This window comes from Crotalus tigris, unplaced genomic scaffold (genome assembly GCF_016545835.1).
Source record: "Crotalus tigris isolate CLP2741 ecotype Arizona unplaced genomic scaffold, ASM1654583v1 scf7180000017729.2337069, whole genome shotgun sequence".
Lineage (NCBI taxonomy): Eukaryota > Metazoa > Chordata > Lepidosauria > Squamata > Viperidae > Crotalus > Crotalus tigris.
Window position 1 is genome coordinate 2,068,491 of NW_024096596.1, and position 24,059 is coordinate 2,092,549.

The window sequence follows — 24,059 nt, forward strand, 5'->3', positions numbered from 1 at the left end:
AAACAGAGAAGAATTAAGCAGCGGGACTATATGTACTATGAGGCTTTTTATTAAGGAGAGTTTTTTATCAATGTGTAAAATCAACTAGAGAAGAATTCCAATGACCAGTCTGCCTTCTGCTTGACTTGAAGCATAGGATTTAAGGATTGTGTTGCTGGACCAATTTCATTTAGACCAGCTGCCACATTCTGTAACAGGACAAGAAGACATTAACTTTCTTTTGTTGATTTTGCCAGTGCCAGTAAAAAAAAAAAATATCTGGATTTAACTATCAGGTTATAGTTGTTAACATATTTGAAACAGGGATGGGCAATTTGCAGCCCTACAACTGCATACCGTCTTTGGCTTAATTGCAGAAGACTCTCATCTAATTCAAATCCCTCTTGCAAATAATTAATTCAGATAATGTATCCCTTGCCTAGCAATATGCTGTGAGAAAAAGAAAGGAGAGAAAGAGTATGTAAAAAAAAAAGAGTAAAAAAGTAGTGCATGAAAGAGGAAGCATAGTTCAACCACTCACGTTTACTATCTACTATCTACTGCCCACATCCAAGGGAAGAGATTCTCCATATGAACTCCATAAAATAAAAACTTTCCAGCTTTCTCCAACTTGCCATCCTCTGGCTGGAAAGTTGTAGTTCTATGTTTGCCTAAAGTACTTTCTAAAAAGCCACCCCAAATAGTGGCCCTCACCATATCTTCCATAATTTATGAATGGTGATCGTGTGTTATGTAAACCATTTTGTCTGAATAAGGGCTTTAGGACAGGGGTAGGCAACCTTGGCTCTTTTATGGCTCGTGGACTTCAACTCTCAGAATTCCTGAGCCAGCATGGCTGGCTCAGGAATTCTGGGAGTTGAAGTCCACGAGTCATAAAAGAGCCAAGGTTGCCTACCCCTGGCTTAGGAGCATTAAAGATGGTCTGGATTAAATTTATAATAACAATGCTTCTCATTCTTTGCAGTGACCCAAAATCTCCCTTGAATTTGGAAACAGGTCTCCTTCCTATAGAGAAAGGTGTAAGAGCTTGTAGATTAAGATACTGACAAGTATAGCATTCTAATTCTTATGAACATCTTTTTTTGGGAAAAAAAATCACATACATATAGATTCAAATTGCTTTGGTTGCTCATTCAATTTTTGCTCCAACAGAAATATAACAAAGCATTCCTGGAGGTAAAACAGGGTGCCTGATTCTGATCTACAGAGAGACTCAAGTATAAGTTCCTAATGTAATAAGTAATTTGCACAGAGGGCTCTATCTGCTAGCCAATTATTTTATTAATATTGTGCTTGTCCTGCACAGAATAGAGGCTGCACAGAATAGAATCCCCAGGCTAGAGTTAAGGCTGTGCCATCTATGATTCTGAGGGCAGATATAATAACATCCCTCCGCAGAATCGTCTCTGTTCCTTCTTTGATAGGATCAATAGAGTCAGTTCCACATGTCTTGTTGCGTTGTTTCAGATATCAGTCTTATGCTCTACACTAGTACAGCCCTGTTAGCTGGCTGACTTTATCAGCTGGATGAGGAAAGTGTCTATTTCCTTTTAGTAGATCACTCTCCTGAAGTACTAAAGAAGATGACTATATGTTGTTGAGTAGTAATTGCTATAAGGAAGACTTTGATCAGGATCCAATCTGCGTCGGTCACTGGGACCAGAGGTTTAGTCTCCCGAGCTTTTGGGCTACTGCTGGAGCCATCCTCAGATCAAATAACTTTGATCAATTATTATTACTCAACTGTATTTTTTTTAATAGGGATTGATATTTATGTTATTAAACAGCTTAATATTTATATAATGATTTTTGGGGGGGATCTCTTAAGGTCAGTGTTGGTTCTGATGACTGCCTCGGCAAATTCCTGCAGTTTTCTTGGCAAAATTTCTGAAGTGGTTTGCCATTACCTCTTTCCAGGGCTGAGAAAGAGGGACTGGCCAGTGGTGGGATTCAAATATGTGAACAACCGGTTCTCTGTGTTGATGCCACTTCCGGAAGTCCATTCTGGGCTTGGGCAAGAAAAAGTAGCTACCGGTTCTGCAGGACTGGTGCGAACTGGCTGAATCGCACCACTGGGACTGGCCCACAGCTGGCTTTGAGCCTAAAGCAGGACTAGAGCTCCCAGTCTCCCAGTTTCTAGCCTGACCACTATACCACTCTTTATGTAGTAGTATTTATGTTATACCTGCATTCCTATTGAATGCCTGCAAGAACATGTGACTTCAATAATATTCCCCAATAATATATAATTAAGTTGTGGAATATGCTACTGCAAAATATAGAGTTTATTGCCACCATAGATGCTTTAAAAGGAGATAATAGCAATTTGTGGAAAATAAAGGGGTAATGGCTACCAATCACGATAGCTACATGACCTTCAGTAATGTGTTTTTCTTCTTGCAGAATTCTCCACCTAGAGAAGTTTTCTTTATTTTGCTTTTGTTGTTAATTGAAAATCATTCATAGGGCTTTTAGTGTTTCGTTCAATTCATGTGGGATTTTAAGGATCTGCCATCATGCATTTTTGTCAATGATGAATATTGTAGGTACTTTTTTGTTTCTTCTACTAAGCTACTCTACACCTTTCCCCACTGGTGAGTTGAAGTACTACCCATCCATGACAGAAAACTACCAGCATGAAAAATTGCTGCGCCCTGGCTGGTCCCTATCCTGCCTCTGTTGCGATCTGTCAATCCAGTTCGTCTCACTTTCTCTGAGAACTTGAGAGTGAAAATCTTTAGTGTTGCCTTTGGTGTTGAAATAATAAGGAAGATACTATATTATCAAAAGTATGACTTAAGCGTATCTTATTCATGTGTCAGGGATAAAAGGAAAGCAACATTATTACAAGAAGGGAGGGAGGGAGGGAGGGAGGGAGGAAGGAAGGAAGGAAGGAAGGAAGGAAGGAAGGAAGGAAGGAAGGAAGGAAGGAAGGAAGGAAGGAAGGAAGTAAATAAGTAAGTAAGTAAGTTTCCAGGACATATTTGTGCTATGGTTTGGTCCAAATGGGAATATCCATCAGAGCATTTTGATTGAAAAACAATTTGCTGACCAAGCTTCTGTAGCAGGTGTTGCTTTGTAAAATCCAATACAAGCTAGTGGAAAGATTAACATTTCTGCAGCAATGGTTGGATTGATTCATGAAGTAGCTTGCTCAAATGTTATTTCCACATTGAAAGACCTTTGCTATCCACTGCTTGGTCTCCACAATTGGTTAATAGCCAATTAGAATTTAGAGGTGAAGAAAAAATATGCTGGTAGTCCACTAGGTTTCCATGCCACTAAACAGGAACTGGAGGTTAGTGAAGCCTTTAGTAAAGACTTAGTATTAAGTTATATTTAATTATATAACAACTTACCAGATATGTTGGTAAGAAATATTACTCACTAATGGACCACACGGTTTTTACATGTCACATTCCATTGTTCTCCCATAAGGTCTAGAAACAACTCTTTCTAGTAAAGTGTGTGGAGGAAAAATTGTCCTAAAACGATAGGACACAATCAACTTTGTTTAAAGAATGGAATAGTCTTCACTATTATTTATTTGCTGGGGTTCTAAGCAAAAGTTATTGAACTTTTTCTTAACATCAATATATTTTCAATCTCACAGAGCATGGACTACAATTGGACGTAAACATCCAAGTTAGGGGAAACATCAGGGATGATCTCGACAGCAAGATTGGTTGATCAGGCTCTGGGTTTCCTGTTCTTTGTGTCCCTCTACCTTCAAGAGATTTTTGGCTTTCAAATAGGGATTTAACTGAATATTAAAAATGGATGAGAAGCAAAGTTGGCCAGGAGGTGGCTGGCTTCTTTTCAACTTCCCTTCTACTCTATTTATTTGGACTGCTGAAAAAAACAGCACACATTCTCATTGGCTTTCTTTCTTCAGGATTATTCTATTTTATCTGCATGGTGACCTCAAGGATTCTAGCAGAAACTTTAAGTGTCTCTCAAGGAAAGTATGTGTTCCTAGAAACTGGGAACATAAGAAGCTGCATTATTCACAGTCATATCCTGGCTTCATTAGGCCTGTTACCATTAACATTAGCCAATACTCTAAAGTTTCAAGTAGTTTTTCCTTTGATTCTAATATGACCAGATTGAAACTGGTAGCTTTATGTGTGCATTCAATCATTACGATCCTCTAATCTAAGCTGAAAGTTTATTAGCATAGGAAGTTTCCGAATGTTTCTCTGAAAAATTATGCTATTAATGTTATTACAGATAGTCCTTGACTTCCAGAGTTCATTTAGTGACTGTTCAAAGTTACAATGGCACTGAAAAAAGTGACTTAGGACCATTTTTCACACTTATGACTGTTGCAGCATCCCCATGGGCACGTGATCAAAATTCAGACACTTGGCAACTGACTCGTATTTATGACGGTTTTAGTGTCCCAGGGTCATGTCATCTCCTTTTGCAGCTTTTGACAAACAAAGTCAATGGGGAAACCAGATTCACTTAACAACCACGTTACTAACTTAACAACTGCAGTGATTCACTTAACAATTGTGGCAAGAAAGGTTGTAAAATGGGGCAAACCTCACTTAACAACTGTCTTGCTTAGCAACAGAAATTTTGGGCTCAATTGTGGTCATAAGTTGAGGACTACCCATATTGCTGTTGTCATGCTGACTATGATATTTTTTTTTAGATAGATACTTGCAGATAGTACTTTCCCATGGATCTGTTTTATCCAGAGGTTTGATTTCAGAAGATGGTATTTGGTGACTTTATTTCAGTCCCATTACATTTATGATCTCCCTCAAAGTTTCATTTGGACCTACTAGACCATTCAGTATTTAAATGAAGCCATTGAATGAGATCAAAGGGTTTGAAATTGTTTATTGATCAATAATGCAATCATCCTTCAATTTGCTTTTTCCAAATGATGCAAGGAAAAAAAAAAACACTGGCTGGATAAAAGTCCAGTAAATGATATTCCAACTTATATAGACAGAGATGTTCTTGGTGGGCAGTTTGATTATCTAAGGCAGTGTTTCCCAAACTTGACAATTTTAAGGCATGAGGACTTCAACTCCCAGAATTCCACAGCCAGCAACGCTGGCTGTGGAATTCTGGGAATTGAAGTCCACATGCCTTAAAATTGTCAAGTTTGGGAAACACTGATCTAAGGAGTTAGCATTCAAATATATCTGGAAAGGACCTCAGTCTTAGAAGATCCACTATTACTATGTGAGGTTCAAGAAGAATAGAGTGGAATGAATGAATTCTGCCAATTGTAGCCTCTCTGGGAAGATTGTCCGGCCAAAATTACGAATCTTATGGTAAATTTTATAATGTTTTTGTTGTTGTTATAGAAGTTAGGAAGATGTTATAGATGATAGGTGGACTTAGCTATTTCAACATATAGAGCTTAAATGACTAAGAGGAACTAGTACATTTCTACCTCTCAATCTTTAAAGCCTTATTTGATTTAGATTGAGAGTATCTTCTGGACCACCTTCTACATATAATACTTTCAGGTATTCTTCTTTTATGAAGTCTGATGAGCTACTCTTGAAAATGGAGTGTGTGTGCTTTTAATGTCACTTTGTGTTTTGGGGATACTGTCCCCAGAAAGGCCCATCTGACTGCCTCATTGCTTTCATTTCAAAGTGGCTAGCTGGGGGATTCTGGGAGTTGAAGTCCACACATCTTAAAGGTGTTAATTGGAAAAAACACTTATTTACTCCCAGGACTGATGTTTCTGCACATCTGTGTGCTACTGCTTTCCATTTGACAGATGAAGTGTGCTGTTTAATTTAACTTTTTAAAAATTGCTACACAAACCTGTTAGACGTATTTTGTTTTTTACAATACAATATATAATACCACAATCACAGCAAAAGCATTAATATTATGTCCTAGATATTGCTTAAAAGCATAACAAATAAGGCAGTAGTTCAAAGGAAGTATTTACTGTAGCTTAGGGCAGAGTCTGTAACTCATGATTATGTGTAGGCCAGATTCATCATCTTGTTTGATGTTTAATATATTTAATATATTTATTCTGATTGTGGGTAGGTGAGTGTGTGTATATAAAATGATGTGAAATGGATCAATGACCGACCCAATACAAGTAGGTCAGATTAGTGAGAGTTTGAATAATGCAATATTTGATTTAGCATGAATTATAATAAACTCAAGTTTAATGTGTGACAAAATTCAGTTATTGCAAGGCTGGCACATACTCAGCTGAGGATAGCACATGCACAATTGCTGTCTATCTAGAAGATTTATTTTAAACAAAGTCACAGGATAGTTACAGAAAGCAAAATTAAAACAAAACATTTAAACAAAACAATATAATCCCTATCTATTTTCTAGACAGATCTGTCTAGATATCTATCTTCTGGATAGGAATGATATTTAAAATATTTTTGTCTTAAATTCTGCTTTTCATAACTATTCTATGACTTTAAAAATAAATTTAAGTTGTAAGTATATTCTTTTAATCTTTTCATGTTATATTTATATATTACAGTAGTGGCCAGAATTGTGGAAACCTTTTGAGAAAAGTGTATTTTTGAGGTTTGATGGCTAATAACACCACTTTTTTTTTTTGGAATAGTACCATAAAATCAGTGCTTTTTTTCTAAAAAAAAAAAAAAAAGGTGCCGGAACTCACACACATCATACAACCCACCTTGCCTACCCTACTCCTTTCTGGGCATTCTATGAGAAAAAAAGCCCTGCATAAAATTATATATAATTTAATCAACAATGTAATGCAACAAAGTTTGTTTAATTATCTGTACTGTAGTCTATGAAAAGTTATAGCCAAATAACCAGAAAAAGGAAGCACAACTTGCTTAGGTTGATATCAGATAGCTTTCCTTCATCTGATGGTAGCCAATAAGCATGAGTGCTTAGCGAGCCAATCAGGTGTCATCTTGTTTTGGCAATGAGCCAATCAGATCACAGTAGGATTCAGTTATTGATGTCATGTATTAAAGCTGAGAGGAGGACATTTATCAGTGTGTTATGTGATCGCTATCAAGTTGGTTGGGGTTTTTTTGTGTTCTTTCATTTAGTGAGCTTGTAAAACATAATAAAATTAAAGTAATGATGCAAAGAGTTGACTGATTGCCCAGAAAGTGATGTAAAATAGTGTTATTAAGTGACCAAGGCTACAGTTATAAAGAAATTAGAAGAAAAATTGGTGGAAACTTAACCAAAGGTGGCATTTCTACTGTACACTTTTCTCAAAAGGTTTGCACAATTTTGGCCACTACTGTAGATATAACATATACATAAACATAACATATATGTTATATTTCATTGGTACCCAGAAAAATTATGTTTAAAATTCTTGATTTTTAGTTTCCATGAAGCTGGAATCCTTTACCCTATTTTCCATTGAAACAGCACTTCAGATAGTATGCATCTGAATAATATGACCATTTTGTGGGATTCATCGTCAGCACTAATCGAGACCTATCGGTGTAAAGCATTTTCCTATGTAGGTATTTCAAAATTTCAGGAACTAAAAAGAGTTTTCAGACTGCAGACTAAGACAAAGCCAGACAGCCAGATCTGTTTGAACAGAGAATCCCAATTGAAAGGAAGTTGCTTGCCCTGTGTGCAGTTTAGGCAGTACTTGAAGGAAGTAAGTTACATTTGCAAGCAAGCAAGCGAATAAGTAAATAAATAAATATCTTAGGATTATACATGGAAAAGATTCTGAGTATCAGTGCCTCCTTGCCAAATAATTTTTCAGTCTTTGATACAAGTGCATAACCAACTGTTGCAACTAGTTAACCCTCAGATAGGACAGGCAACAAAGCATTCAATCCTTTTTAAAAAGCAAACAAATGATGTCACCTTACATTTCTAAACAGTAGCTGTGCTTATTCAGACTGGAAGAAGATGTATAGTATTTAAACGATGAGTGCTTCATGCAAAACAGCCTACAGTTATGGAAAATGGGCTTATTAAAATTGCTTCTCAGGCTTGTTTCAGCTCCAGCACCAGTAAAGATAAAAGCAATTAATGTCTCGTGCTAATGACCGCCCCATTTAGAACAATTAAACTAACCCAAGAGATGAAAAGGCCTTGAGCCGGAGAGGAGATACAAGCTGCAGTGCAGAAGGCATTGCATTATTATTCCTTCTCAGTGACATTTGGGGCAAAGAGCTGTTGTCTGCTTGACCTGCAATCTCTGGGAATTAAGCAGCTATGGGCATGACAGCCAGCTTGAGAAGGAGCCCATTATTAACAAGTCATTGTTCCCTGCTCAAGTTGTGGCTCACCGATGTATGAACTTTATCTCCTGGAATCAACCCCCAAATCATCTCAAACTAGCTGCTTTAGAAACAGATAAACCAAATTATATGAGTTGGAAAGCAGCCTGAATAACCCCCTCCCCAACTCCAGTATTGTTCTAACATGATTGGCTTTTTTTTTTTTTTTTTTTTTTTTTTGCCATTGAGGCAAAACATGCTTTGGAGGAAAACATGCTAAACTGAAACGTTACCAGAATCTTGTTTTCAGATTTTTAGATTTCTTATTGTCTGAGCTTACATAAAGGAAGAGTATGAGAAGAAAATTAATACGCATCTTTTAAATCAAAATGATACCACCTTTCTTTCTTTCTTTCTTTCTTTCTTTCTTTCTTTCTTTCTTTCTTTCTTTCTTTCTTTCTTTCTTTCTTTCTTTCTCATTTCAGGGGCTCTGACCTCAGGTAGACAGGTATAATATAGCAGAATTTAGTGCTATAAATCAAGGATCCCAGTTTGAAATGTACTTTGATTGTAAACTCTGTCCAATATTTTGTTCATATCAGCCTGTATAGTTAGCATGGAGATACAAATGCTAACTTCTCTTCTCCCCCTCCCTCATCCCTAAAATTCCACAATTTTTGCAACACTCTACCTCTGGGTAAGATTTAAGCAGTGTTATTAATCTCTCTTTATTTGCTTGTTAACAACCTCCAGAAGCTTGGGGATGCCTTTATAATGCATATGTACTTTATTTATTTGTAAAATAATTCACTTGGTTTTGCCTATACATGTTGTAAAAAAATAGGATGAAAGCAAAGAGTCTGAAACTTGCAGCAAGGTTTTGTAGAATATAGCTCCTTAAAACCAATGTAGGTTAACCCCTAGCATCATTTGGGTCCCACTTTAAAATTTACAAAACTGAATATTTTTTTTTTTTGCATATCTAAATGATTAGATCAATCTATCCACCCACCATTCAAACAGACTAAAAAACTGCTTGGACTGGAGGGATAGTGAGGATGCCATTTCCATCTAGGCAGTGTTATAAATTGCTGGTTTTATAAACCACTTTATTCAGAGTAAACCACTTTGAGCCATAGTGGTGCAGTGGTTAAAGTGCAGTATTGCAGGCTAACTCTGCCCACAGCCAGGAGTTCGATCCTGATGGGACTCAAGGCTGACTCATCCTTCCATCCTTGCGAGGTGGGTAAAATGAGAACCCAGATTGTTGGGGGCAATATGCTGACACTGTAAACTGCTCAGAGAGGGCTGTAAAGCACTATGAAGCGATATATAAGTCTAAGTGCTATTGCTATTCCTCAGGAAATTTTCTCAATCCCCCAAAAATCTGGAAAACATACTCCCACAGTGCCTCATGGCTCAAATTATGTAAATATATATGCATCCTCTATTAGCTGTAATGAAGGTGTTAGCATTTCCCATCAGTAGTCATCGATTTCCTACAAGGAAAAGTATTATTTGTGTATTTTTAAAAGGGATAGCTTTCCATTCAACCAATTTTCAGATTAAGTGCATCAAGTATCAATCAACTCTAAAACCGAATGGATCCATCTACGGTTCTACAAAAGAATGCCTCCCATTTGATAATAACTGCTATTAGATCTAGGAGAATTGGCCCTGAATTAGAGATTTGGGATTTGAAAAAGCCATGATTCACATTGGGAGAGCAAACTTTTTCAATCAGAACAACTTCAAGATCAGATGTTTTTTTTAAAAAAGGATCCAGCTACAGATTACAATGGAAAAGCTGCTTTGTATTTTTGACAAAAGAGATTGAAATAGCAAGGATGTCTAATTTCTTCAAATATGAATAATTTTACAATATCTTCCATGGCCATTTAAAAAAAAATCTGGATAGCATGGATAAAAAGAATAGCCACCAAAGCATTCTGCAAAGATCCTAAATTGTGCTGATTTAGGTATATATAACATAGATTGCCACAAATATGAAATGACTTCAGATCATTACTTCTTCACATCATGTCATTCCAGCCACTAGTAGTTTTCAACTAGTTAATCCAAACTGGTTCAAAAGATGACCTTTTTAAAAAACACACACAAACACAAACACACACACACACACACACACACACATCCCTCCACCCCTTGAAATGGCCAAAGTGACATGGTCCAGAGGAAAAAACAAACTTATTCGAAGGATTAATGTCTAGAAACCACCAGAATGGCTTAATTAAGATTGTCCAGTAGACCAGTCAGTTTTACAGATTGAGCTAGTGCTGATGGAAACTATCCAGAAAAAAAAAAATCATTTTCCAATTTAACAATAAAAACTTTTTTTTAAAGATGATTTAAAAGTAAGCTCTTATTTTTCAGCTTAGTTTTCTGGAGTCCCGGGTCTGACACGGCCCTGAATAAAAATCCCCTCCCCTGGGGAGGGGGCTGCTGTGCTGGGTTTGCTGGGTTTTGTGGAATACTGGAAGGGGTTGTGTAACCTGTGGCAAGCTTCCCTGCTAACAGACTGCTATTCAACTCTTCTCCTCAGGATTATCCATATATAGAAGCAAGGTTGCAGTGTTCTGTATTGTCTAATCATTTCAGGAACAACGGAAAAACTAGTGGATATGTAAAGCCCCTAGCAGTTGCATGATTCAGTTCATTGTCTCCAAAGCAATCTCCACTTTGATTCCCAAATCTCCTTCAGTGGGGTGATTCGATAGACACTTCCTTGAATCAAAGCACTCTTTTAAACCTTTTCAAAGCCCTAGCTGCTATTGAAGCAAGCTTAATCAGTAGAAGGTCAACCACAGCTCCAGTGCCAGTTCTCATTAATGTTAAGTGCATATTATTAAGCTGATTTGGCTTTGATGTATTATTGTAACACAGACAGAAACATGAAAGATGGGCTCTCCTTAAAAAACAACAACCAGGGATGGCTAAAATTGTTACTTTAGAATTGCTGCATTGTCTTGAGGAGGAGGAGGAGGAAGAGGAGGAAGAGATGTTTCCTCTGTTCTGAAGTGTTGATTGTATGCCAAATTAATTAATCTAATGAATATACAATTTGTAAAATGGTCTAAGTAATTTGCTAACCAATCATAAAGTTTAGGACATTGACTCCAACTGCCTTTTCAATGTGAGGATCCTAATTAAAACATTCCCTGTCTAGACACTACTTGAATACACTTACATTTTTTTTTTTTTTAGGATTCATCCGCAACTTTCCTTCCCATAATTGAAATCCATTATTCTGTCTCCTATATCCTAGAGTGATGGAGAACTAATCTTGATTTTATTCTGTCGTAGCCTCCTCTTCACAAGGCTAAAGATCCTTATTTCCTTCAATATCCTTTCTTAAGACTTCGGCCATTTCCTCATAATAATTTATAGTCATCCAGCCATTGTCAAGATGACATAAAGCTTGCTGTCTTTATTGTTATAGTGACACAAATATGCTTGGATGAGGTTGGAAAATACCAATGAAGAACTAGATGTAGTTTCTAACACTATGTTCATCCTCATTGCCTTTTTCTGATCTGGATCCTGTTCCAGTTTACTTGAATATTTTTTAAATGGTATACAAAACAACATTTTGATACCTTGCTATTTGATACGGGGTTTAACCAACACAACATAAAAAAAATATTTCCTGCAATTTAGAAATTATATTTTTGCTGATGAAGAATAAAATTTCATAGGAAGTGTATATAGAACTCCCTTCTCCTATTTTTCCTTAGATAAAGGATCCTGTGAGGGAGGTTAGATTGGCCTAAAGAGAGTTTCAATGGTTGAGGGTGGACTAGATATGAGTATTTGTATTACAGGTGGTCCTCAACTTACAACAGTCTGTTTAGTGACCGTTCAAAGATACAACGTCATTGAAAAAAGTGACTTATGAGCATTTTTCAGACTAACTACTGTTGTAGTATCTCCCTAGTCACGTGATCAAAATTCGGATGCTTGGCAAGTGACTCATATTTATGATGGTTGCAGTGTTCTGGGATCATGTGATCACCTTTTGCGATCTTCTGTCAAGTCAACAAGGGAAGCCAGATTCACTTAAACCATCGTGTTACTACCTTATCAATTGCAGTCATTCAGTTAACAATTGTGGCACAGAAGATTGTAAAAATGGGATAAAATTCACTTAACAAACGTTTCACCTGGCAACAAATGTTTTGGGCTCAATTGGACTACCTGTATTTGGATTATTTTATGTTGTATTTTATTAGATGATTTGTACATCAAAACTGTACCATATATGCCGGCGTATAAGACGACTTCCGGAAGCGCTAAACTCGGCGCCAAAGACAGGGGTCGTCTTATACGCCGAGTCGTCTTATATGCCGGCATATATGGTAATTCTAGAGATCTTGGTGGCAATTTGCTCTTCATATTTCTTTTGGGTTCTGAGCAACCACTGCCAGCATCCATCTTGTGGCTGTAATTTTAACCAAAATCTCTAACCCGCAAGCCCAACATCCATCTCTTGAGTCTCGCTAGTCCTCAGATTAAACTAAAGAACATGCCAATCACTTTTTCATCTGTCTATTCAGTCCAGTTATGCTTACACTGCTACATCTGCCAGCTGGAGAACACATGCCGAAGCATCCATTAGTTTAGTGGTAGCTTATAGTATGGTTGCTAGGTAATAATCTCTAGCATCCACACGCTAAGCTTTATGGAGTTCTATTCACTTTGACTATTGCCCAGCAGCGACTGCCCCTGAAACTTAAATGAAATTTCTGCTGCTATTGTGTGATGGTACACAACCCTGGATTTCAGCCAGATTTTTGTCTCTTGGGAGCTGCTTGGAGAGTGTCAGTTCAGCTCTGTTCCTTTCTCCTGTTCCTTTCTCCTTGTGCACAGATACCTCATTTCATTATGCCTAAAGTACGTAAAGCACCTTCATTTGGCACAAAATTAAATTAAGCCCCTTCAGATGTTTGCAGATGACATGGCTGCATTTATGGACGGGTTAGGCTTCAAAACTGATTTCCAGGCTCCATCCTCTCCTCCCAAGGGAAAAAAAAGGAAGAAGAAGAAGAAGAAATTATTTTTATTTAAGTTTAGTTTTCTTTCATCTGCTGGTGGGTTCATTATTTTTCTGGAAAAAGAAAACAGAGTCCTCAGAGGCTCTGGAACTTCTTTTAAGATGAAGTATCGTCCAAATTGGAGATTTCTCTATACTGTTGGGCCACCTTCTTTTCTTTCTTTAGATAAAGTCCTCTTCCATATCCACTAGACTTGAGGAGAAAGAATCCAGTCCAAAAATGTCTGTGTCAGATCATATCTCCTCATAAACTGCTTCAAAGTTTAGTTTACATTCATATGAGGTCTTGGGAGGCTTTCTTGTTTGTTTATTTTGTACATTATCCATGATTTGGAACTTTCTCAGATTGTTCATCAGGCTACAAACAATGCTTCATCAATCATTCCCATTGGTAAAGGTTTTTGAGTTGGTTGACATTATTTACAGTGGACTGGGTTAAAGCTAAATATGTTCATTTATATCATACACCATTGTGTGTCATAGCAACATGCTAGATCTGAAGAATGACTTCAGATTTGCTTCATGAATCTTTCACAAAAAGCTTTCTTGAGCCTATCAAAAAGGCCACAGAGAAGGGGCATCTTACGGAGATTTGAAAGGATATATTATAACCAGTATAACTCACTAGTTCTTCAGTGGAGTAGAAGGCAGATATACTAGTCTGAAATGGTGCTTTATATCATTTTGTTACCCTACAATTTGCTTCTTTTGGAAAAGATTTCATTTCAAACCCCATTCAACGTACCAATAAAAGAAAATAGAATCTCATTACAAATTCATTCTATTAAACATGGATAGAGAATTTCTAGGTTTCCTGATAATTGGTTCCATTCATACAACACATTAAGCCCGTGAATACGTTCTACCAGCCACATTGACTTGGAGTTCATATAGTCAGAGGATTGAAATCAACACACAAAGATGGCTGGTGCATTGTGATGCAAGTCCCTTTTCAGTTTGTCAGTGCTGCATGCAGATTCAAAAAGTTTGTGATTTGGATGACAATGCTCTATCTAACAATTTGCCTCCATCTAACACCTGTTGATGCCATTGAGTTCACATGGTCCATCAAGCCAATTTTGGTTGGTTGGCATGGCTTCTAAGTCCAGTTCCTAAATGCACAGTCTAAATACATCAGTTCTGATCAATTGAATGCTTTCTATGAACGCTGGTCTGCAAGTCCCATCATTACTAACCAATATGGGAGACCGTTCAATCTATCCAGAAGTGTGTTGGAAACGGTTGATGCAAATAGTGTATTGCATTACTCACTACATAAAATTGCACTGACTTTTCAGACAGATTTGGGCTGGCATGTCAGTTAAAGAGGTTGGAAGGGTTTTCACAATAAACCACCTCTAAATTACACCTAGTTCCATTTAAAATGAGAAGAAATTCATAATGTCAATAGTGAGCTGAGCACAGCTGTTAATCTTGTGACTTTCAATATTCTTTGACTGAGATCTATAGTCCGGTAACTTGCTTTTTATTTCCAGAGATAGCCCCATCAATACAGTATTTTTGTAGATACCTTACTACTCTGTATCACAGATTTATGCTGGCAATAACTACCCAACAAATAATTATGATTTCCATTTATAATTTCCAGCCCTTGTGAACTTGTGGCTCTCATGTTTCCACTTAGAGCACCAGCCCTTTTTCCAGCTTAATATGTATGTCATATTTATGCAATTTTCTGAAGACACCAGAAGCAAAATTTTAGACATGTCTAGCACAACTTAAACTACAGAGTAACAGAGTTTCCAAGCTCATCTCTGCGCTTCAGTCGAAAAAGTAATGGTGAACTTTTTGGATTTGGTATGTCAAAAATTCAGAAAACAACTAACTTGGCTCTGCATTGAACCTAGCTGCAATCATGTGTGCGGAAAGCAGAAGTCAGCGCTGGACTTGGCTGGATGCGAGGTAATGCAACATGAGGCGAGGTGAAGTGAGATCTGTGCAGGAGCCAACAACCCAAGCGCCATTAGTCAGCTGGTATAAGCTAGTTTATCTCCTGTGGTGCACCAAGGATAGACATGCAAGTGCTGAACAAAATGAACTAGCAATCTAGGCTGTCAGGACTACATTGTGTCTAGCATTTGTAGATTTTCCAGGCATTATATGCCATGCGCTAAATAAATATTGACTCTGCTGGGGTGTCAGCCCTTCCTCACCAATAAAAGAGAAACAATGCTTTACACTTTCATAAAAAATACAGTCCATCATCGGACATAAAGAAATGTCAAATAATTACAAAAAAGAAATATGTACAGCAAACTCAGACACATATAAAATAAAAATAAAGAAAACCAGATTCATTATTATGCCATTGTTAAAAACATTGAGAGAAGTGCCAGCCATTGAGCTATGGTGGACCTCATTTTCAATGGAACATTTAAAAGGACATTGGCTTGCTAAGAACTTGGAAAAGGAAGAAGTGTCCTGGCCCACACTTCCGGAGTGTTAATTATTTTTTTGAAATAATACAATACTTTGTCAAATGAAAATGTGTCTCAGTTCCATGTGCCTCTCAGAAAAGAAAAAAAATTGCCTAGCCAAGGCAGCTTCTGGTCACACGAGGTCTTCACTCTGTAAACTTCAGAGAATGGTCTCGTGGGGCTTTTCAGCCTCTGAAAAAAAAGAGGGAAAGCATGCCTCATTCACATGTGCTTTTTGCAGGCCCTCTCTCACGACTTTCTAAAGGCTCCAGAGGCTGTGTGAGAGCACACTACGTTCGCCACTGTGGCCTTTGCAGCCTCAGAAAACTGAGCAAAAACAAGGCGTGCAGCCATGTCAAACAAAAATGACATGGTATTTCACCTCTGACACATCACAGGTTCACCATCATGACTGTAGACCGTGCAAATTGTCCCTGGAAAGAAAAGTGGAAACACAAACTCTACGGCCTCCAAAACATCTAATTTTCAATGAATGTTAAGAGACGGAAAGCTGGTCTTACACGAATCAGAAAGCAGTAGCTTCCCCCCACTTTTCTGCTATTATTTAGAAATATGAAATTATAAATCTTCACCCCTGAGCAAATAGCACCAAATGGATCACAATACTTGTGTCCTATCAAGATTCAGCTTTTTAAGGAAACAACCCTGTGATTTGTTTTCTAAGTTTTAGCTAAGATGTACAACACAACAGCTTCCCAAAAGGCATTGCATTTTAGATTGTATCATTTCAGCAGGTAAGAATCAAATTTTCAAATCCCTCTTGAATTAGAAAACAAATAAGAACATCCCAAATTTCCCTCCAGATATAAAACAATCACATACTGAAAGAGTGAAGATTCTAACCCATAATGTTACCTTATATACTGTTTCTGTATGCATAGGGAGGTTACAGTATGATGGATAGTAAACATATATTTATCTCCATGTTGTGTACAGTCTTATCATGTCCCCTTTATTGTTCTCCTGAAAGAAGATGATCTGTGATTATGATTGATGAACATGGACCTTTGTGAACTTCTATGATAGTTACAGAAATTACATAAGATTGATGAATGCTGATATTCGTTCCATGATCTTCTGCAATTCACTGCTGGCCATATATATTTATTTTATATATGTATTGATCTTTTGCTTTCACAAATGATTTCCCTTTTAATTAAATGGCTATTATGTTTAAATACATGTTTATTTTTTTATATATCTATGTATATGTATATATATATAAGAAACCTACGTTGGCCTACCACAGACTTTTTCTTTAAATTTGTTTTTCAGAATCTATTTTCATGAGGCCCAGGAAAAAACAACAACATTTATTTGTTACTTATGGTGTTTACTTTGACTACCCATGCATCCAGGTTCACAAAAAAGGCAACAAGGAGGATCAGGGCCTGGAAACTGAGTCCAGGGATTTGTGATTGAAGAGATTGCATATGTTTAGTCATATCATAGCACTCTTCAGTGATTTTATTCCAAAGTGTAGGGAAGGAGAAAAGTTACAATAAGACGTGGAATCAAATGACAAGCATATAGATTCAAACTGAATATTAAGAAAAAAAAAAGTTTTCCTAAGAATAACAGAGTTGAAAGGGACCTTGGAGGTCTTCTAGTCCAGCCCCATACTCAAGCAGGATACCCTATACCATTTTAGGCAAACGTTTGTCCAATCTCTTCTTAAAAATCTCCAATGATGGAGCACCCACAACTTCTGAAGGCAAGTCGTTCCACTGATTAATTGTTCAACTGTCAGAAATTTCTTCTTATTTTTGGCTGGTTCTCTCCTTGATTAGTAAGAGTAAGTGCTCTTTGACAATTTCCTAAAAAGATAAATAAATAGTAGGATGCACTTCCTTGGATGTCCTTAGGAAGAGGTGAGACAACCCTCTTTCTGGTATTTTGGCACACAATTGGACCTTTGGCGCCATGGACCTTTCTATCTCTAGGTTTTAGTGGCCCTCATTTAGCAACCATTTGTAGTTACAATGGCGATGAAAAAAGTAACTTTGTGACCATTCCTCACATTTATGACCTTTGCAGGTTTGTAAAGCGAAGGAAGCTGATGTAAGATCATAACGTCACTTAGCAAAACTTTGCTTAATGACTGAATTGCTGGTACCAATTATGATTATGAAACCTGTACTGTAAAAAACCCTGCACAATTCTTTTTCCCACATGCTTTCTGCATCTGAAGTTGACAGTCTTAACATTCAAAACTTATTTCCTTTAAAAAAACAAACCCTATAATTTTTAAGCCTTCTTATGCTGCCCATTTCCTCCTAATTCCCATGCTTCTGCAGTACCATCGCAAAATGGAATACATAAGTTTCTCTGAAGTTTCAGTTTCTTGTTGCATTCTGAAGACATGGGTGTCTGTTTCATGCTTGCTATTGCAATGTTTATTTTGGAGGTTATGACTGCCGCTTCATATATAAAATTAGTCCTTAACTCACAATCATAACTGAATCTGGAATTCCGATCATAAGTTGTGCTGGTCATTAAGCAGATCATCACGTGACCAACCCAATGTTACATTTTTTATGTGGTGGTCATAAAGTAAACAGGGCAGTCATTAACTGAACACCATGGTGTTACAGGAACCCATTGTTTGCAATGGCCTTTTTTTTTTAAACCAGAAACCGGAAATAAACACCAGATTCTAGCAAAAACCACAAATCACGGTCACTTGCTCTTGGAATGCTGCAAATGGCCATAAATGTGGGCCAGTTTCTGAATGACCAAAATGTGATCACAGGTCCACAGGGAGGGGGGCAGATATCCAAACTTTGAATTCAGGTTGTAAGTACTTTTGGGGTGTCCATCCTAATTTTGAACAGTTGCTTAAATGAGGACTAAAGCATTCAGGGAACACAGCCCGGATTAAGCAATATTTAATTCTAGCCTCAAAAGATCTTTTTCCCAATGAAGAATCTCAGGCCCAATTCACTTCCGGTTACCATTGCTGGCTAATACTTCATTAAGTATAGAACAGAACAGAATAGCAGAGTTGGAAGGGACCTTGGAGGTCTTCTAGTCCAACCCCCTGCTCAGGCAGGAGACCCTGTACCAGTGGTGGCGAATCTATGGCACGGGTGCCAGAGGCGGCACTCAGAGCCCTCTCTGTGGGCACGCGCGCCATCGCCCGAGTCCTAGGCCTTCAGCTGGGTTTTATAAAACCTTTTCGCTTTAGGCCTCTGCCGCCGTGCACAAAAAAAAGAGGTTCAATCAATCAGTCAATTTCAATTTCTCGCGGGAAAAAAAAAAGATCTTGCAAAGTTGGAATTGATTGATTGAACTTTTTAGTCCCACCCAGTCTTCTGTTACCACCGCAGCCACGCCCACCCAATGGGCAACACCCACCTGGCACCCAATGATGCATAAGTGGGTTTTGGGTTGCAGTTTGGGCACTCGGTCTTTAAAAGGTTCGCCATCACTGCCCTATACCATTTCAGACAACCGGCTGTCCAATCTCTTGATGATTGGCAGTAGTTAAAGGCCCATCGCTATAATCCAGAGCCACAAATAATATCCCCCAGCTGATTTCTAGCAGATCTTTAAATGTGATCCACTCATCAGATGGCAGTACATGTAGAGGACTGAAAAATACAAGAGTTCCAGCCTTTCCCATGTCTTAAATGTCTTAATAATTCAAACAGCAATTTTATGTTTCAGAAAAGCATCCAGGCTAGATTGGAATAAAAATACACTGGCTGGTGTATTTTGTAGGCCCAAGTGGATAATGCCTAACATGGTCCTTCTCCTTTTCCCATGTTGTCAATTATGCCAAGCAATACAAACACCCACAGAAACACAAGGGACAGGACTGGCCATCTGTGGAAGATACTGTTCCATAGGCAGCAGATGCCAAGGCTAGAAACTGTTTGTTTTTGCTGGCTTCTCCATAAAATATTATTGATCAAAAGACAAAGTCAAAAGATTTGGAACAGAAGCCTGGCAAAACATATATATCACGAGAGACAGGGCGATTCATAGGCGTCTTGTTACTCAGTTCTTCTGGGAAAGGCAGCCAGTGTATTGATTATTGAAGAAAGCACATGATTTAAGACTTCATGTCAGCAACATTACTGGTGGTTGCGTCCCTGTATTATACCAGCTTCAGAGAGAGGCTTTAAATAAACTAATCTATTCACTAACCCGTGATTCAGCTCTCATACGACTTGTTGGTCTATGTTTAGTTTTAAATGATATTTATAACTCCCATTTATTTATTGAATGCATGGAAACTTTGTCTAGACAATCTCCCGTTACCATCTATTCTAAAAAAAAAAAAAAAAAATACAATACTCTTGACTCTCTGCTCCCATTTCCAAAAATGTTCTAATATTTTTAAAAAATCCCAACTTCTGTGAAATCATGAACTCTGTATTTATGGGGCACACACAATCTTCATTTCGTCATACGGGTAGCCCTTGATTTACAAACAGTTCATTTAGTGACCCGCTTGAAGTTACAAATGCCCCAAAGAAAGTGGCTTAGAACTGTTTTTCACACTTACGGCCGTGGCACCATCCCCATGGTCACATGATCATAATTCAGAGGCTTGGCAACTGACTCACATTTATGACGGTTGCAGTATCCCGCGATCATATGATCACCTTTTGCGACCTTCTGACCAATAAAGTCAGTGGGGAAGCCAGATTCACTTAACAACCGTGTTAGTAACATAATAACTGCAGATTCCCTTAGCAACTGTGGCAAGAAAGATTGTAAAATGGGTCCAAACTCAATAACTGTCTTGCTTAGCAACAGAAATTTTGGGCTCAAATGTTGTCATAAGTAGAGGACTACTTATACCAGGTTTCAGGCAAAAGGCCAGCTGAATGAGATCAAACCCTTTGGAATTGGGAAGAGGGTTTCTATGTTTTGAAGCCATCTGCTTATGGTTGACATTTAACTATCATGCTTTTTTTTTTCTCAAAAACTCAAAAAATGCTTGGGACCATCAAGTATTCATCTTATTTCATTTAATCCTGAAGTCTGATGTAGCCATTTTTGAGTCCTGAGGTTACTTTATGATTACTGCTTGGAATTTGGAATATATTATATTTTAAAAGGCTTTTGTTTGGGCACGGCATGGGATTTGGGCATTGTTTCTATAAAATATGTGCACCAAGAAGATAATGAAAAACAAGAAGATAAATAGGCATCATCATACACTATTGTGTGTTGTATCATTGGGGATATTAATTTTTTTTAACACTGATTTATCTGAAGTTTATCCTTTCTCTTTCCTATTCTGTTATTAAAAAAATATTTCTTACTTCCTATTTTCAAAATTGTTTTAAAAATATAACTGACAATTATCAAACAAAAATTTAATTTAGCATAATGTTTTGGGGATAAGCTTTTTTTTAGTCACAGACATTAGTACTTAGTCCACTAGTACTCACCTTCTTAGAAATTGGTACATTTATGAACCGTTTTAGCACCGCTTATGATGAAAGGCATGTTTATTGTTTGACAAATTTGCTTCAATTGTTTTATTCTAAGTAGGTATTCTGTGACGTTCTCATCTTATTAAAAATTATTATCAAGCTGCTATATAACATTTGTTATATGTGGGTAGTCTTAGCTGAGTGGATCAGCAATTTTATAAATCAATTTCTTTTTATAGAAATTGATAAAAGTACATAAATGCATTAGCTATTATTATTTTTAACAAAAAAAGATTAACCTTAGTTTACACTGAACAAAATTCAATTGTTTACATAATAATAAGAATAATTTACTAACTTTACGTGCTACCGGACTCCAGGGATACTGGCTGGTTTACAATTGTTAAAAACATTTGAAAGACAATACAAAAACCCAAAACAGCACAAACAAAAGAACAAAAATGGAAAAGAAAGCCAACCTGGAGGAGAACAAGGGAAAAGAAGAAAGGAGCATCACTCATCACCACCAAAGGCCTAGGGAAGAGCCATGTCTTCAAAGCCCTTCAAAATACCAGGAGGTTGGAGGCCACTTGAATCTCAGAATGAACCTTACTCTAGATGACAAGTGTTGCTATATGGAAGACATGTTTCTGGAGTCCCAATAGGTGGCATTAATTAATCAATCAATGGAACTTGCACCACAGCAATCCTGACAGATAAAACCAGGTAGGCAGATACCATGGAAAACAGCCAGTCCCTCAAGTAATCAAGCCCTGCGTCATTTTAGGTAGCAACCAACATCTTGAATCAAACTTGACAAAACTGACAAGCAGGGCAGTTCGTGCCTATGATGCTGAATTCTGGACCAGCTGAAGCCTGCATGTAGTTTTCAAGGGTAGCCCCAGGTAGAGTACTCTGCAGTAATTAGCTGCACAGTAAGGTTATCAGGACAGGCTAAACTATCTGAAGGGCCCACTGATCTAGGAAAGGGCACAAGTAGTACACTTGAGGAAGTTGGGCAAAGGCCTTCTTGGCCATAGGTATCACCTACTCATCAAGCATGAAATTGTGCACCACCCTTGAGTGGGGAAGCACAACCCCATCCAAGGTCAGGTTAAAGTTGAATATCCCTAGATCTGTGGAGTCCAAACAACCACAGCTACTCTGTCTTGATAGGAATTTCAGAGACAACTACAAAATTAATATCAGGAACTGCTAGGAACTGAAATTTAGCAACATCTGGAGAAACACAGGTTATAACAGCTTCTGTTAATTATAGTTCACACAGCCAAATTGGATATGAATATGGCAGCTCTTCTATGAATATATATTAAAGCACCTTTGAACACATAACAAGTTGATTCAGTTCCTTCAGCAGACCAGATGAATCAGAAAACATGTGATAGTAGTATCCCTACAGGCTTCCCAAAGTTGAATTCTTCCATCCCAGACAAACACCACTCACTAATCTTAGTATACTTAGCCTGAGGATAACATCTAGCCAACTTTGGTTTGATTTCAATACAGCTGGATTGTGTTTAACACTTGCATGGAAAATACCAGTGATGTAGACTAGCCTGGGATTATTATTTTTTTAAGATCATAAAAACTTGTCCAAGAAAGCTACACGGATGTATTCATTAAATCACTGGGAGTCTAGTACAACTTAAAGAAGATTGTACTCCTGTTTTCTTGAGAGTTTTTTTTAAAAAAACTTTGAATAGCTTTCTAGGAAAGAACAAGGTACATTAATCACCTAAGGATGTTTTTGTCTCTTAACTTCATTACAACACTTGTTTCTTATTTTAATGCACTCAATAAAGGTAAGAAGTTTTATTCAGGAGCAATAGTCATACAGTAAATCATAATATGACTTGGGTCAAGCCAATTAGCTCTACATCAACATTGTCTATCCTCAGTGGGCTCTACTCTTGCTATGCCTTCATTAACAAAAAAGCTATTTTTTTAACTGAAGCTCTAAAATAAAACTGCAACATAACCCAATACAATCTAAAAGCTGAAGCAATAATGTGTCACTACTATTATAGTTACAGGCAGATAGCAGTATTGATAGTCAAGGAAAAACCTATATGAGCAAATAAATATTCCACTTATTGGTGGAAGCTGTCCACATTTGCATAATCATGCAAATGAACAGTGTGCTCCTCTTTAACTTCATTACACAAATAACACAACGCCAATTTATTCACTGTAGAAATAAAAACTAGAGAGACTGATAGGCAAAAAAGGATGGGCAGACAGTCACTACATTTCCACACCATGTTAAACCTTTGTTTCTCTTAACTATAGCTTCTTCACTAAATTACTATCAGTTGTGATAGTAAGATCACAACTAATATGTTTATGTAGAATGCTAAGCCAAAAGATCCAAAACTGGAGGTGAGCATTGCCTTAATTGAATAAATTAAACTTAAGCTTAAATTTAATTAAAATAAAATTAAAACCCAACAAAACCACGTTGTAGCTTATGTGTGATACATAAGGTTGTTCAATAACTTTTTTTTTGTAGAAATTTCTGAGAAATGTATGCAGCAGATTTATTAATTTGCTTATTTATTTAAACATGTGGCACTGTAATCTAGAATTTAATTTTGCCTTTCATGAACCCAGGTAATGTGCCTGATTCAATAACACATGATTTAAAATAGGGCTTAGTATGATGTATGAAGTAGGGCAGGGGTCTTCAAACGTGGCCCTTTTATAACTTGTGGACTTCAGCTCCCAGAATTCTGGGAGTTGAAGTCCACAAGTCATAATAGGGCCAAGTTTGAAGACCCCTGAAGTAGGGCATTGATTCAATGTATAAGCAATGCTTCATTGTAGAGTTTAAGCCTTCAGTGAACTAGAGAAAAGTACCACTTTAACGCATTTGCTGAGTAACACCATCATCCAGGACTTTGAGCTTTTGGTAGGGTCATCCTTG